This window comes from Rhinoderma darwinii, chromosome 1 (assembly GCF_050947455.1).
Source record: "Rhinoderma darwinii isolate aRhiDar2 chromosome 1, aRhiDar2.hap1, whole genome shotgun sequence".
NCBI classification, from domain to species: domain Eukaryota; kingdom Metazoa; phylum Chordata; class Amphibia; order Anura; family Rhinodermatidae; genus Rhinoderma; species Rhinoderma darwinii.
Genome location: NC_134687.1, coordinates 494,283,829 through 494,294,822, shown reverse-complemented (window position 1 = coordinate 494,294,822; position 10,994 = coordinate 494,283,829). Strand labels below are relative to the sequence as shown.

Sequence of the window (10,994 nt, the reverse complement as noted above, 5' to 3'; positions counted from 1 at the left end):
CGCAGTCACCAGATCTCAACCCCATAGAGCTGTTGTGGGAGCAGCTTGACCGTATGGTACGCAAGAAGTGCCCATCAAGCCAATCCAACTTGTGGGAGGGGCTTCTGGAAGCATGGGGTGAAATTTCTCCCGATTACCTCAGCAAATTAACAGCTAGAATGCCAAAGGTCTGCAATGCTGTAATTGCTGCAAATGGAGCATTCTTTGACGAAAGCAAAGTTTGAAGGAGAAAATTATTATTTCTAACCTTGTCAAGGTCTTGACTATATTTTCTAGTCATTTTGCAACTCATTTGATAAATATAAGTGTGAGTTTTCATGGAAAACACAAAATTGTCTGGGTGACCCCAAACTTTTGAACGGTAGTGTGTATGTATATATATATATATATATATATATATATATATATATATATATATATTTGTGTGTGTATGTACATACATGATATACATATGTATGTGCAGTGGCGTAGCTATAGGGGTCGCAGGCCCCCCTCACCACACTAGCGCTGCATTGATTGCTCTACATTGCTGGGTCCCTGCTGTGGTACAAAAGAGACCCAGTAATGTAGCTTAAAGCATTGGTGGCAGCTCAGCTGTCAGAGAGTCATTGCGTGGAGGGGGAACAAGAGGGTGGAAAATGAATGATAGATGAATCCACTCATCTTACGAGACCCAGGCCCGCCCACTGTACTGTCCACCCAATCAGCTCACTTCTTGCTGTTTCCCTCTTCCTCGTGACCTGTTCAGAGGGAAAGGAATGGCTACAGCAAGAAGATGGTGTGCGTGTCTGCTGCTCCCCTGCAGTACGAGCTGCTGACCCCACAGCAGATGTAAGTAGCAACTAGTAATCCAGCTCTTAACCCCTTCACTGTGTGTATGTATGTCTGTCATGCTGAGCAGTCACACCTCAGGGCTGACAGTTTAGCAGGACAAAGTATCTATCTATCTATTTCATCTATCTATCTATCTATCTATCTAATATCTATCTATCTATCTAATATCTATCTATCTATTTATCTCATATCTACACTGGCGTAGCTATAGGGGTCACAATTGCGACCGGGCCCCGAAGCCAGGGGGGCCCACAGCCCCCTACACCACATCAATAAAAAGTTACTATAGTAACTCGGGCCGCGGGCCCCTGTTACTATAGTAACAGACTGACCTTACCTTCCTGGTTCCGGATCGCAGCGGAGGTCCTGACGTCACAGCGCTATGTACCGCGCACAACATCGAGAGGACAGAACTTCTGCCGCGGCTGAAGAGGAAGGTAAGATTAGTTGCCCTGACTGGCGGGGTCCGACTCCCGGGACCCGCCAATCAGCTGTTTTGAAGGGGCCGCAGCACTCGTACGAGAGCTGCTCCCCTTCATTGCGGTCACACTGAATCGGTGTCGGCGATTCACAGAGTGAGCGAGTAGTGAAATGAAGGGGAAGCAGCTCTCGTACGAGTGCTGCGGCCCCTTCAAAACAGCTTATTGGCGGGTCCCGGGAGTCGGACCCCGCCAGTCAAGTCAACTAATCTTACCTTCCTCTTCAGCCGCGGCGGAAGTTCTGTCCTCTCGATGTTGTGCGCGGCGCATAGCGCTGTGACGTCAGGACCTCCGCTGCGATCCGGAACCAGGAAAGTCCCGGGAGTAGGACCCAGACACATCAGCTATTGATGGCCTATCCTGAGGAAAGGCCATCAATGTTTAGGGACTGGACAACCCCTTTAAGCCTACGATGTAGCAGGCTTAGAGGGCCCATGAGACAGGATCACAGATTGTGTGATCCTGTTTGCTGGGCCCTGTATCTAAGACAATCACATGGTAGGCTTAGATACATGGCCCATGTGTGATCCTGTCTGTGGGACCCTGTATCTAAGCCTACCACACTGTAGGTTTAGATACAGGGCCCCAGCACACAGTAATCTTATATTGTATAAGATTACTGTCTGCTGGACCCTGTATCTAAGCCTACATTGTGGTAGGCTTAGATACAGGGTCCCACAGACAGTATCACACATGGGCCCTGTATCTAAGCCTAACACACGTGTTACTAATCATTTTTTGTGTGTTTTCTTACAGGTTCGGTCGTTGGACTACGTCGGATTCCAGGACTACTTCGATGACGGCTTTTTTTTTTTGTTATCAATAAAATGGTTAATGAGGGTTGTGTGGGTTTTTTTTTTTTTCAATAAAATATTTTTTCTATGTCTTTGTGTTTTTTTTTAAACTATATTACTACCGCCTTAGTAATGGACACCGGCTGATTGACAGCATCCATTGCTAAGGCGGGGCTTAGTGTTAGCCGGTGCAGAGGCTAACACTAACCCCCTTTATTACCCCGGTACCCACCGCCACCAGGGGTGCTGGGAAGAGCCGGGTACGATCCAGTACTTGACCATCTGTAGTGATGGTCGGCCACTGGGGTGGCCGCAGGCTGGTATTATCAGGAGGGAAAAGGCCAAAAACAGTGGCCCTTCCTACCCTGGTGATGCTAGGCTGCTGCTGCTGCTTTATTGTATCTGGCTGGTTATGAAAAATGGGGGGGACCCCACGTCTTTTAAAAAAATAAAAAATAATTGGAAAGAACGATGTGGGGTCCCCCCCAATTTTCATAACCAGCCAGATGCAACACAGCAGCAGGCAGCATTACAAGGGTGGGAAGGGCCACTGTTTTTGGCCTTTCCCAGCCTAATACTACCAGCCTGTGGCCACCCCGGTGCCTGCCCGTCACTACAGATGGTCGGGTACTGGTTCGTACCCGGCTCTTCCCAGTGCTCCTGGTGGCGGTGGGTACCGGGGTAATAATGGGGGTTAGTGTAGCCTCTGCACCGGCTAACATTAAGCCCCGCTTTAGTAATGGAGGTTGTCAATGAGCCAGCGGCCATTACTAATGCGGTGATAATAAAGTTTAAAAAGATACAAGCCCATAGAAAAAAATATTTCATTGAAATAAAAAAACACAACCCTCATTAACCATTTTATTGAGAATAAAAAAAACGCCGTCATTGAAGTCCTCGAATCCGAAGTCCAACAACCGAACCTGTAAAAAAAACACAAACACACAAAAATAATCAGTAACACATAAAGAAGCAAAATTATTATTCTTACCTATCCTGGGTCCAGCGCTAGAGCCGCAATGTCAGCGAGCTGGGCCCTGTATCTAATCCAATCATGTGTGATACTGTCTGCTGAACTGTGTATCTAATCCAATCATGTGATACTGTCTGCTGGACCCTGTATCTAATCCTATCATGTGTGATACTGTCTGCTGGGCCCTATATCTAATCCGATCATGTGTGATACTGTCTGCTGAGCCACTGTATCTAATCCTATCATGTGTGATACTGCCTTCTGTGCCACTGTATCTAATCCTATCATGTGTGGTACTGTCTGCTGAGCCACTGTATCTAATCCTATCATGTGTGATACTGTCTGCTGGGCCACTGTATCTAATCCTATCATGTGTGATACTGTCTGCTCAGCCACTGTATCTAATCCTATCATGTGTGATACTGTCTGCCCAGCCACTGTATCTAATCCTATCATGTGTGATACTGTCTGCTCAGCCACTGTATCTAATCCTATCATGTGTGATACTGTCTGCTGAGCCACTGTATCTAATCCTATCCATAGTTTATAGGGTCGTAGTGCTATAGATATGCTATGCTGTCTCTTATACACACTTTTTTTGGGGCGGACACACATGTATTGGGGCTATTTCCCTGACATTTTAAGCCCTGAGGGTATGTCCACACGGCAGCGTCCGTTACGGCTGAAATGACGGTGCTGTTTTCAGGAGAATGGCATGTGCAGGCGTCTTTTGCTGCGTCCATTACGGACGTAATTGGAGCTGTTTTTCTATGGAGTACATGGAAAACGGCTCCATTTACGTCTGAAGAAGTGACAGGCACTTCTTTGATGCGGGCGTCTTTTTTACGCGCTGCCTTTTGACAGCGGCGCGTAAAAAAAAAAGACCGTCGACACAGAACATCGGAAAACCCATTCAAATGAATGGGCAGATGTTTACCAACGCATTTGAGCCGCATTTTCGGACGTAATTCAATGCTAAAACGCCTGAATTACGTCCGTAAATAGGGTGTGTGAACCCAGCCTTAGTGACGCCCCCGGCTGCTAGTGCTGCATTGTTGGGTCACTTAGGAGACCCAGCGATGCAGCTGAAAGCTGCGGACCGTCGGCCATGAGAAGTTTGCGGGGGGGCGGGGGCGGGGGGGGGGCCCAGTAAGAATTTTTGCATCGGGGCCCATGAGCCTCTAGCTACGCCCCTGTGTGTGTGTGTGTGTGTGTGTGTGTGTGTGTGTGTGTGTATATATATATATATATATAATTTGTATCTATTTAACTAAACTGCAATGACTAAACTTTTCTCTGGGTCACTGTAATTCACATTGGAGGGGGGCCTACTTTTTATCTCCAGGTTTCCTGTCCCTGGGGGTAGGCCTTTTCTCTCCGGTGGTGCTGTCATGGTGCGAGGACCCAAAATTACCGGTAAGTGTAATTACCGTTTTTGGGACTAATTCAAATATTTATTTAAGGATACTTCAGACAAATGTGGAAAACCGCTATCTTCCACTCAAATCAGGTAAGGCCATCTACATACAGACAACATGTAAAAAGATCGGATGGAACTGACAAAAATAACACAAATGAAATTCTTGACATTTTTAGATCCTATTATTCCCATCCTTATAACATCAAGGGACAATTTACAGATATGAATCCACAATCACTTTCTGATCATATTGATAAATACATAGCAGAATCTACATTTCCCGCTTGCATAATGACTCTAAAGAGGCATTGGAGGAGGGTTTTACAGGTTCAGAAAAGGTGCAGCCGTCAAAACAACTCTCCCAGGAAAAGTCCAGGACCCGTTTAATTCACCTCTGTGTATTATAGAAGTTTGTTTCAGGAACAGCTCACTCATTCCTTACAAAAGTTATGACCCTTTCTAACGGCTCACCCCTTCTTATCCAATCGCTGGAAGTACACATCAGTGTTTTGCCGAAACTGGGTAAGGACCCATCAATTTGTTCGAATGTAACTCCAAAACCCTGGCAACAGATAGGCATCTCTTCTCACTTCAATCATTTACACAGAAGTATAGTTTGTCAGGGGATAAGAAGCGCGAGATAACACCAACAAAACCTTAGTTTTACCCTTCAAAGCTAAACCTCCTTCATCGCTTCTCAGCTAACTATCAAAGAAGGCCTTTGACCGTGTTCACTGGGGCTTTATGACAGCGACACTTAAGCAAATAGGATTAGGTCCTAAGTTTTAAGCAAAATCCTCTCCCTGTACACTCCTCATATGGCCTGAGATAACTGTATCAGGCAAGGGTGACCACTCTCATCCTTAGGGCTCATTCAGACGAGTATGTAACTCGTCCGTGTGGCGGCCCTTAAAACAACGGCTGTATTTCAATGGGGCCGTTCACACGGCCGTTGTTTCAATGGAGTCTGTGTGAAGGGTCCGTGAAAAAATAGGACATGTCCTATTTTCTTGCGGTTTCACACATCCCTCTATAAAATCTAGTCTATGAGGGATCGTAATAACGCGTCCCGCACTGGAGTACCTTGGGCATGAAAAACTTCTGTATTTCACTTCCGAGGTTGCAAACGGTCATATGAATGTAGCTTTACTATACATCCTGGTAAGAGAACACCTCACCATAACAATTAGGGTCACAAAAACAGTAGCCCTCAACGTTTCTAAAGAAATGACATTTCACTGAAAATTTCCTATTCAAGTGGCAACAACATGCCATCCAATACTTGGGGGTGTCTCTCCCGTCAGATTATACTAAACTCTATACTCTAAATTACCAATCCCATTTAGACCGCACGCTTAAAGACCTTTCCTAATATTATAGACAGAGATTTTCAACGTTTGGGTGTATGAACACATTTAAAAAGGATGTTTTTCCCCAGTAAACAATGGGTGACCATAGGGCAAATGCATGCTCTTTCTCCTCTAAAATATATTCCTTGGCTCCAAACGATCGATAGGTTACCCATAAAATCACATGCAATACTAATAAAATCTACACTTAAAATATGGGCTGCATAAGTCTTGGATAAATCGTCTACTCGCACCCTTATTCTCCAGTCCGGCATTCCCTCCAAGCCTTACTAGAGAGAGTTTCTTAAAATGGTTGGCGGCAGATGGTCCACTATTTCATCACATACTTCTGGCTCCTCTTTTCCCACATTTAGGGAACTGACAACCCGAAATTCTACATCCAGACTTTCTTGCCTAGAATATACACAAATACAATAATTTTTTTTACAATCAAATTTTAGTACTCCCAGGGTACAGTGCTCTTTCCAATCTACTCCTACCTCTTTTGAAGAGCTCTTTCTAAAGGCCATCTCAACTTAATTTGAGCTTGGGAGCAAGAATTAGGTTTCTTGTTGTCCTCCTTGGATTGACAAAAGACTTTCCTTTGCTTACACAAACTTTTAGTGGTTTGTGCTTCTCAAGAAAATGGTATTGATACCTGATGCTACTTCATAGCATCTACCCATCCATCCCAGAGACTTGTTGGCCCTGCGGAGCGGAGAAGGGAACAATGCTACATGTTTGGTGGGGATGCAATAAGGTAAAGCCCTTTTTGGATAAAGCTTTTTCACTGTACAATTTGACTAGTGGGAAAAGGGTTAATAACTCTCCCCAGGCAGCTGTACTTTCAATACTGCCTGGTACTATTATCTCACATAAGCAGAATCGTAATTTGGTTTTTCGTAAGGACAGCCACTATACCACATACTGGGGTACCACACTTACACCCTCCATGGCATTATCTAAATCGTATGGAGGAATTTTTAGCAGGGAACTCTGGAGACAACAAAATCATTTTCACAATCTGGCAATTCTGGATACTATTCCGGAGTTCTCCAGATTTCCTGAACCTGTTTTCTTAACATAAATTAGTCACGCTTTTGAGCTGGATCTGTGGTCTATGTTATGATATTGTCTTCTCAAAGAATCTTCCCTTTGCCCTCAAACAACCCCTTTTCCTCCCTCTAATTCATTATATTCTTCTTCCTTCTTTTTCTTCCTTTTTTTCTCCTCTTATTTTTCTTCCTACTTTCTCTTTTCTTCCTCTTTTTCTCTAACTTAGTGCTTCCCCCACTACCGTACTTAGCCCCATTTCGTCTGTCGTATGTCAACATCATTCGTAACTAGATGCCGGTACTTAGTTCCATTCTAAAAATAAGTCCCTGCAACATCAAAAACAACGATAATAGTGCAGGCATGGGAGGGGGCTGGCTCAAGGTATCCTGCTGCTGTGCGTCGCTGAGGCCTGACTATGGCCGCTGATGGTGGGTCATGAGATCCAACCTGTCCATCAGAGGCGTAGCTAGGGGTTTAGCAAAGGTGCCAACACACATCTGAGTGAACCCCAACCCAGTGGGTTCCCCACACAGTATAATGACTCCTCAGTGGCCCCCCACAGTATAATGCCCCTATAGCTGCCCACACACAGGATAATGCCCCTATAGGTGCCCCATATGGTATTATGCCCGTATAAGTGCCCACACACAGTATAATGCCCCTATAGGTACCACCACACAGGATCATTCCTCTATAGCTGTCTTACACAGGATAATGCCCCTACAGCTGCCCCTACACAGTATAATGCCCCTATAGCTGTACCACACAGTATAATGCTCCTATAGTGCTTTCCCGCACAGCTTAATGCCCCCACACAGTATAATGATCCCTTAGTGCCCCCAAACAGGATAATGCCCCTATAGCTTTCCCATACAGTATAATGCCCCTATAGCTGCCCCCACATAGTATAATACCCCTATAGTGCCTCCACACACAATATAATGCCCCTAAAGCTACCCTCCAACACAGAATAATTCCCCTATAGCTGCCCCATAAAGTTTATTGCCCCATTGCTGCCCCCACACCGTATAATGCCCCGACAGCTGCCCCATACAGTATATTGCCTTATAACAGCCTCTCATACCCAGTATAATGTCCCAATAGTGCCTAATAAAAAAATTATTACTCACCTATCCCCGTTTCCATGACAAGTGGTGGAGATCCCTCTGCTCCTCCTGTCTGTGCAGTGTGTGGCTCGGCACAGACAGTCGCGATGTAATGTCATCAACGCAGCTTTCTGCGCCAAGCCGCTCACGGCCAGCATTACAAAGTGAATGCTGGAGCAAAGAGCCGTCAGCTCCCTGCTCCAGAATTAGATTCAACTGTATGTGCGTGCTGAGGACGCAGACACAGTTGAAACAGGGACATCAGTAAGTTGCACTTGCGACCCCCGTTGGTTTTCACACAATCCCACTGGGGCTCGCGACTCACAGTTTGGGAAACACTGCTCTAACTTATACCCTCTGATCCAACCAACATCTCTATTCATAAACAAATAAATCTATTTATTTGGCCACATCACTGATTTGTTTCTTAACAATGTTCTGCTTCTGTTCTCTCAACTCCAGATTAAATATAATTTCTCTGACCACTATAAATACATACAGATTAACAAATTTCTCAAAAACCGTCCTCAACGTCATACGGAGTTAGGGTGTGTTCACATCAGCGCTGGGCTTCCGTTCATTGATTCTGGTGAGCCTTTCCGTCGGATGAACCGATGAACGGAAAGCCAAACACAAACCATAGCTTCTGTTTGCAATACCATTGATTTCAATGGTAATGCTTCCGTTGCAGTTGGTTTCCGCTCAGTAAAGTTTCAATTTTTTTTCATGGAAACAATGGTGTAATCGAGCGGAATAGCGGAAGGTCGAACAGAACCGATGAACGGAAGCCCAATTCTGATGTGAACAGGCCCTTACAGTCACTTTCAGCTGACCTGGAAACCTCGCCCGGACCACACAAAAAGGCATCAAACCTATCTATTTCCTACTTCTCAAGAAAACAGCTCAATTTCTCAACTGGGCGAAAGACTTTGCCAAATCGTTCTCTCCTGCAAACTGGAACTCTGCCCTTTCTGGGGCTACAACATCAACTCTGCACCCTTCCCATTTGGAGCAATACCAAAAATTATTACTCAGATGGTACTATACCCCCATAAGACTATCCCGCATTCAACCAAATAAGTCCACGATATGCTAGAGAGGTTGCAGAGTTCTAGAAACACGATTTCATATATTTTGAAATTGCACAATTATATCTCCCTTTAGGACTCCAGGCTTCTAGTTAACTTTTGTACAACATTCACATCCTTAAAACCCGAGCTGGCCCTTCTACTGCTCGGCATAGAAATATTCCCAATTCAAATTAGAACCATTTTGTACCACATATTTCATTCTGCACGTCTTTTGTTAGCTTGGAGATGGAAAGCTTTGTGCCCTCAACGAGTGAATTTCTTTCTATAATGTCCTTTAATGGTCTATCTGAGAAAATGTTGGCTCTATAGAAGGGGAAAATATATAGTTTCTGTTTATGTTGGAGCCATTGACTTTCAATACACTCTCAGCTGGTCCAACAAATAACCAACTATGGGTCTTAAACCTGTGCATCATTAACCGAGTTCATATTTGTCCCATTTTCAACAGTAGCATTAGTGCACTGATACTACCCTACCCTCCAATAGTATCCTTAGTTCCACGTCCCATAACATATCTTTCCTAATCTCATCCCTAACGTGTGATCCCATATCCCTCTATGTTCTTATTTATTTTCCCCTTGGAATGTTACTCCATTAATGTTACAATTTCTGTTCGGTTACTTACTGTTAAAGCAGTGTATTGCCTTATGTAATTGATCCATTTTGTAAATATGTGCTCCAACTCATGATACCACAGTATTCCCTTTGCTACTATTTTACTCTAATTGGAGCTCGAGCCTGATATTGTCCTTTGATATTATATATACACTGTATATTTATTCTACTCTGAAATTTCCAATAAAAATAATTGAAAGAAAATATACAGCAATTTTCGTCTACTAGTATCAGTTTTGTTGATCTGTATTTGATATGTTGTCTATCTATTTGTTAGTCCATTGTTTGGGCCTGTTCTATTTAGAAAAAAAATCAATAAACATTAACTAAACAAAATGTTAACATAGCATAATCCTCTTACACACGACCGATATGCCACTCAGGCCGTTTTTAAAGTTTTCTCACGGACCCATTCACTTTAGCGGGTGAATCGGGTCTGTGAAAACTGACTCAATTGTCAGATCCGAGGAAAGATAGGACATGTCCTATCTTTCCACGGATCACTGACAGGACTCAGCCGGCGCACACTATCGTGTGCATGAGGCATTAAGGTGGACCAGGCCACTTATATGGGCCCTGTGGTGATAATAAAAAGAATAACTAACACCTTTTATAAGTGATTACGCGAGTGGGATAGTAAAAAGAAGAGTACGGGCACAACTGAAGTTGAATTAAAAAATGATTAAAGTAAGGCTTCTTTCACACTAGCGTTTCTATACGTTTACCTCTCTTCTGTCAGAAGAAGAGCGGATCGATACATTAAACGAAAAAGCAACGGTTCCATTATAATTACCATTGATTTCAATGTTAATTCTTTTGTATCAGTTGCTTTCCGTTTGCTAGGTTTCCGTTTTTTTAAACGGAAACAAAAGTGCAGTCTGCAGAACTTTTATTTCCGTTCAAAAAAACGGAAACCTAGCGAACGGAGACAAACAGAAAGCAACAAAAAAAAACATGCTGGACTTTGAACCCGCGACCTTCCAAATGCTAGGCAAACAAGCTAACCACTACACTATAGAAGCTATCATATTCAATACCTGCGAAACAGTAGTAGTTGAGGGTCCATTCAATATCGCAGGCACTATCTCAGTCTATCCTGCCTGCAACGTCTGTCTGTCTGCTGCGTGTGGGTGGTGACTGGTCAGAGACTCCGTCAGACTCGCTGCCGCATGCAGCGTGCACTGGGAGTGACTGTGAGACTCACCAGACACAGCCCTGCTTGTAGCTTTCCCACGCTAATTAAGCACAGGAAAGCTACAAGCGGGGCTGTGACTGGT

General features: G+C 44.2%; 1 long non-coding RNA gene across 1 annotated transcript in view; it reads left to right on the top strand.

Annotated features, from left to right (window-relative positions):
• The first annotated feature begins 643 nt into the window (after window positions 1–643).
• LOC142659405 (uncharacterized) overlaps window positions 644–10,994 on the top strand; it is a 97,465-nt gene continuing 87,114 nt past the window's right edge. The window contains exons 1-2 of the long non-coding RNA XR_012850321.1: window positions 644–831; window positions 4,426–4,496. This is a non-coding gene — a long non-coding RNA (uncharacterized LOC142659405). The remainder of the gene's footprint in view (window positions 832–4,425; window positions 4,497–10,994) is intronic.